The sequence below is a fragment of the Homarus americanus genome, unplaced genomic scaffold (assembly GCF_018991925.1).
Source record: "Homarus americanus isolate GMGI-L3 unplaced genomic scaffold, GMGI_Hamer_2.0 scaffold37032, whole genome shotgun sequence".
NCBI classification, from domain to species: Eukaryota; Metazoa; Arthropoda; class Malacostraca; order Decapoda; family Nephropidae; genus Homarus; species Homarus americanus.
In genome coordinates, this window is record NW_024731852.1 from 3,096,726 (window position 1) to 3,103,212 (window position 6,487).

The 6,487-nt window shown below is 41.8% G+C and overlaps 1 protein-coding gene across 3 annotated transcripts in view; it reads right to left on the reverse strand.

Moving 5' to 3' along the window:
- Positions 1–6,487, reverse strand: part of LOC121867939 (5'-3' exonuclease PLD3-like) — a gene marked incomplete in the record, with an annotated part of 228,254 nt that overhangs the window by 147,852 nt on the left and 73,915 nt on the right.

Consider the following 6,487-nt stretch of genomic DNA (forward strand, 5'->3'; position numbering starts at 1 on the left):
GGTGTGTGCCGCCAGTCAGTGTACCGATTCATCTCGGAGTTTGAGGCAAACAGTCGGGAAGAGTTGCCTACCCCTAAACCCAAGTCTGGGCGACCACGGCTTACGTCTCCTAGAACCAGGAAGGTGATTGCTAGGCAAATTAATGCTAATCCTAAGCTCACGGCCTGGGAATTAAAGCAAGCTAACCCCGGACTCCTTGGTCACGTCTCCTTAAGGTCGGTGCAGCAGCTTCTTCATGACGATCTCGGTTATCGCGCCTACCGCCCACGCCGTAAGCCCCTGCTGACTGCTGCCCAGAAGAAGAGGAGGATCACTTTTGCGAAGAAGTACAGTGTCTGGTCCCTTCAGGATTGGAGGAACGTCCTGTGGAGTGATGAAGCCACGTTTACAGTTAGTGATTGTGGTCACGATAGGGTGTACCGCCGGCCAGACTCTGACCCGCTCGACCCCAGGCACACCGTCAAGACGGTCAAGCATCCTGATTCAGTGATGGTATGGGGTTGTTCACTTATTACGGTGTTGGTGAGTTGGTTGTGCTTGAAAAAACATTAAAGTTAACCAGGGTGTGTACCTCGAGCTTCTCTGTGACGTTCTGCCTGACTCGTTTGAGAAAACACGCGCCGTCGTGTTCATGCAGGACGGTGCTCCCTGCCACACAGCCAAGTCGGTTACTCAGTGGTTGGAGGATTGCCAGGTTTCATATTTTAAGGACTGGCCTGGCAATTCCCCCGACATCAACCCTATTGAGAACCTTTGGGGGGCTCATGAAACGTCGCCTACGTGACCTCGACACCTCGTCCTTCCCCAAGCTCACCACAGCAATAAAGCAACTGTGGGCCAATTTCACCCCACAGCACCTGCAAAACCTTGCAGACAGTGTTCCACAACGACTGAAAGAGGTGCTGAAGAGGAAGGGAAACACAACAAAATACTAAGAGGGGTGGGTGAGTGTTATTTTCATTTTTTTATTGCCTTACCATGATTTTTTTATTTTTTCCCCACGGCGTACCTTAACCTTCCACGTAGACTGTATATATATATATATATATATATATATATATATATATATATATATATATATATATATATATATATATATATATATATATATATATATATATATATATATATATTATATATATATATACATACAGTGGGGTATGCTATAACGAACGGATCCTACTACGAATATTCCTATAACGAACGGTTTTACCTATAAAATTGAGAATGCTATAACGAACGAAACTCCTACAACGAACATTATTTAAATTTTTTTTTTTTTCTAATTTATTGTTTTTTTATTACAAATATTAAATGATATTCTTTATTTCAGGGGTTTAGATGCATATTTATGCACTTTTTTACAATTTTTACAATTTTATATTATATTTTTCAGTGTTAAGTGGTTGTATTTGGGGGCCTGGAACGGATTAATCCTATAACGAACGAATGCTATAACGAACAAGGTTCTAGAACCAATTAGATTCGTTATAGCATACCCCACTGTATGTATGTATGTATGTACAGTATGTATGTATGTATGTATGTATATACAGTATTACCCCGCTTAACGCGCTTTCACTTAACGCGTTTTCGCATATACGCGGTGCCTTGCCAAAGCTGAACTTTCACTTAACGCGGCATTTTTCATCATATACGCGGTGAGAGTCCGGCTCGAGAGCTATTTTTAGATTCGCACCACCCCCCACCCGCCACCCTGCCTGACTGCCTGTTTTAGCTCATAAAATTCATACAAATTACCCAGCCAGAATATAATTTACATTGCTGGAATTCTTATAATTTGGTGATCATTTTGAATATAAACATCATATATTTTGCATTAAACATACAATTTTTAGATAAAAATTGTTCTCTAGGTAATTATGTTATCTTTTGTCCAAAATATATGACATTTATATTCAAAATATTCCTGGTCTTACAAGGAATCCAGCAATGTCAATTATATTATCCTAACTTTAGTTTGAGGTATTATTTATTAAAATTTAGTGGTTATCCCACATATCTCCTTGGGACGGTTGGTGGGGGGTGGGGGGGAGGGAGGGACCAACCGACCGACCATCTGTTACCCGGTGAAGAATTATTTTTTTTTAACTGAAGATATTTGTTTTAGCTCATAAAATTCATACAAATTACCCGGTCAGAATATAATTTACATTGCTGGAATTCTTATAATTTGGTGATCATTTTGAATATAAACAACATATATTTTGCATTAAACATACAATTTTTAGATAAAAATTGTTCTCTAGGTAATTATGTTATCTTTTGTCCAAAATATATGACATTTATATTCAAAATATTCCTGGTCTTACAAGGAATCCAGCAATGTCAATTATATTATCCTAACTTTAATCTGAGGTATTATTTAATACTAAATGTTAAAAACTCTTGAATGGAGGATTGGTGGGGGGTGGGGGGGAGGGTTGGGACTGACCACGCGGTTGGAAGAGGGGGGAAGGCAAGGTGGGGTACTTTGATTGACAGATAGTGTCGAAGAATATTTTTTTTTTTTTATTAACTGAAGATATTTGTTTTAGCTCATAAAATTCATACAAATTATCCGGCCAGAATATAATTTACATTGCTGGAATTCTTACAATTTGCTGATCATTTTGAATATAAACATCATAGATTTTGCATTAGACATACAAATTTTAGATGTAAAGTTTATTCTGAGTAAATATGTTATCTTTTGTGAAAAATATATGACATTTATATTCAAAATATTCCTGGTCTTACAAGGAATCCAGCAATGTCAACTATATTATCCTAACTTTAGTTTGAGGAATTATTTATTACTATACCTGGTTTTCCCCCAAAAATTTCTCAGAGGGAAGAGCCAGTGAGTGTAGTGTGAGAAGAGGGGGAGGGAGTTGAGTCCATTATTTGAATGGACATTAACTTGGCGACTGTATTTCTCTATTTCTCTTAAGTATTAATTGTGTGCATGTACCATCATAAAATTAAGATGTTATTTTTACTACAACATAGTTATTTGTCGTCAAAAAGTGGAGTTTGGGGGTCGGGCTGGGTTCTATTGGAATTAATCCCATATGTTCTGTTATTCACTTAACGCGTTTTCACTTAACGCGGGACCCTCTGGGTTCAATTGACCGCATTAAGTGGGGTACAACTGTATATATATAATATATATATATATATATTATATATATATATTATATATATATATATATTATATATATATATATATATATATATATATATATATATATATATATATATATATATATATATATATATACAGCATCTCCGTTAAATCTAACTCAACTGCTTCCAGAAGGTCGTTCGTTAATCCTAAAAAAGTTCGGTTAACCTAAAACCATTGTTTTTGGGTAATTGTCTAGCTCACCGAAAATTTCCTAACTAACAAAAAATGGTGAAAAGTTCACTTACTTTTGAGGTGTGTATGTAGAAGGCCCTGGATGATGATGATGATGTTGTTTAACTTCAGGTATAGACGAGGTGCCACCCGTCAAATACATTTACAGGGTGAAACCAGTCCGCACATTGGGACCTTAAAATTTTGGGCAGATACAGTACCCTGTACAACAAAGCTTCTAATAACGAGACAGAATAGTCTCCGAATAATGGCATGTAAATCATCGTGTTAGAATCACGATTACCTTTAAAATAATACTGTAAAGCATTAAGAGTAGATAGGAAGTCAAAGTCTGACCTTTTACATCTTTTGCATTTTACCCTCTTTTTTCCAAAACAAAAGAATAAAAAACCATATTTTAAATAATGCAGACACGTAATTTAGCTCCTTAAAAATTTGCGAATAACTTTTATCTAGAGACCAAGGTGGGATTTCTAGATGATCTGAGACGACAAATTCTTGGGTTCAGGTGTAACATGAACTTAAATGAGGCCAACCAATATTTGAAGATGCAAATGTTGACCTTGGAAGTGCCTCAACTTGCAAAGGAACAGAAATCTAAAAAATTTCTAACACCACTGTGTCTGCCACGTGATTGAGTCGCTAACCTGATAAATTGTTGAAAAAAGTTTCAAAGTTTACATGTGTAGAAAGCCAGTCATGACCATAAGACATTTTACCAAGCACTCATATTGAACGGCAAATTCTGGCTTAAACATCTTTCGGAGAACCAAAAGCGTGATATGCTGGCGATATCTCTAACTGAGGGTGCAGTAATCTGGTTCTATGGCATCCCTGTTGCAATTGTAGTGATGCAGGCACCAGTCCAACAGACTCTATATCAATCAGCGTCGTAATCCAATGCGTAATTAAGAAGGATCTGAAGCCAGAACCACTCTTTGGGCAGCAACATTTGTGGTGACCATCGTGGTCCAAAACCCCTACCAAAACTCTTGAACTTCTATATCTTTAGGACCTCATCACCGTTGATACTGGTGTAGTGATTCTCCCCACAAACGCCGCTTGTCGCGAGCAGCCTAATTTTTTGAATTACCCAGCTCGGTATACTTCCAGCGCCGCCTGACGTAGCGGGGGTCAACCCACGCCACTTGTTTTATAAGACCTCACCCCTTCGCACTACCTCTTTCACCAGGTTAGCCACCAACAACAAGCAACACCACCTCCTCCCTCGTCGAAGCCATGCCCGGCCCTCACGGACCATGTATGCCCCCTGAAGGCGTGTCTCAAAATTCCCCACCAACCAAGGCTCTTTCACTCACGACAAGGTAAACCATGTTGCCTACCTATAGCAATGCCAAGCTGCATTGTACATCCAACACAACATGTATGCAGGATACATTTGCTTTCCAACCATCCCTGAATTGAATATCTCATAACCCCACACTGGTCTTAGACGACAACGATTCGTCCATAATTGTTTTGTACTTCCGCATGTGAGTTGTTTTGAGGTAAAAGTGTTTGCGCACAAACTTTTGGAAAATTTCATAGGTTTTAGAAGAGGCCAAGATCTGCTGAGCCACTGAGACAAAATAATGCCTTTCTGTTGTCCACATGCAAAACAGAATCGCCGTCATGTTTTTGAAATTTGCTCGCCAAATGCGAATGGTACTTACTGCTAATTTTTGTCAGGCTTGTCCCTAAAGGAGTTGCTCCAACTTCCCTTGAAGGAACTCTCCATTTGAGGAATGGCATCCCCATCCTATTTAGGATGTGTTCGTATGAATGAAGCCAGACTATTTATTCTGGACTGGAACAAAATAACGTCAGTTACCATCTAAACGAAAGAAATAGGACCCTGGTTGTTGTAGCAAAACAACGTGAAAAATATGTACCGGGTATGTGTGTAAATTAATATACAGTAGAAGTAACCACCCATGGCAAAGAAAAGTGAACGATAGCCGGAATGTCAACGACACGCATACTGGGCGCGCGAAACAGCGTATTATATCTTAAGAATATGTACACGGAGGTGTTGCTGGCTGGTTGGTGTGGTAGAAAGAGAGGAGTCACCACGGTCAGGTCTTAATAGCGGGGGTAGGCGTGGCAGCAGTTGACCTCGCCTGCGGGTGTGTATGGCGGCGCTTGGTTGACCCAGACCACGAGGCATACACTGGGAATTGGTGGGGTCGGCTAGGGCAGCGACAAACAGCGTTTAGAGAATTCCACTACAATATTCCCCTTCTCCAGGCTGTGTAGGAGACTTGTCTGCAGGGTTGCATAGCACATGTGAGGCAGAACGAGGCAGGCGTCCCTCATGTGAGACAACGGCGATGGCGTGGATGAGCCGGCCTGGGGACAACTGTCTAGATACACAATATTTGTGGAGTAGAGAGGAGAAAAAGGTGTGTGGAGGCGATGAATGTTGTGCTTCTCACGGCAGGTACAGAGTCGACAGATGCGCCTGCTGGGGGTGTGGCCTGGCTGTGAGCAGGCTGTGTCAGCAGCAGCAGCGGATGAGGCTCGGGACAGCAGTTGGGTCCACGACAGCAGCAGGGTGCAGGACATTAGCAGGGAGTACCTGAGGGAGAAAAGAGGGGGTGTGGGTCCGCACTCAGGAACAGAGGCCGCATCAGGGGCGGCAGGGTTACTGCTGGGCCGGGTCGGCGTCTGAGGCAGGACGGTGCAGGGTCGGAAGAGGAGCTGCTCTAGGGTGTCTAACCTGCGGTGTAGAGACAGTAGCTGCAGAGTCGATGAGAGCTGCTTGTGTGGATAAGCCAGTCTTCCATGTTGCTTGAAGACTGGGAGCTGGATCAGTTTCTCCTCCATCCTGTGTGAGTGCGCTACCCGGGAGTCACCATTTGTGGGGTATGAGATTGTTTGTCTACACTCAGGATGGGATGGAGAAAGGAAACTCTCAAATGTGCTTCTATATACATGTTGTATTGATGTACAATGCAGCTTGGTGCTGGGAAGGCAGCATGGTTACAAGCGTGATGTAGAGAGAGCTGGTTGGTGAGGACGCCAGAGAAGGACAGCCAGGCCATGCTCGCCAGCGGGAGAGAGGACCGCCAGGCAGGCGGAGAGCAGCCGCCAGGCAGGCGGAGG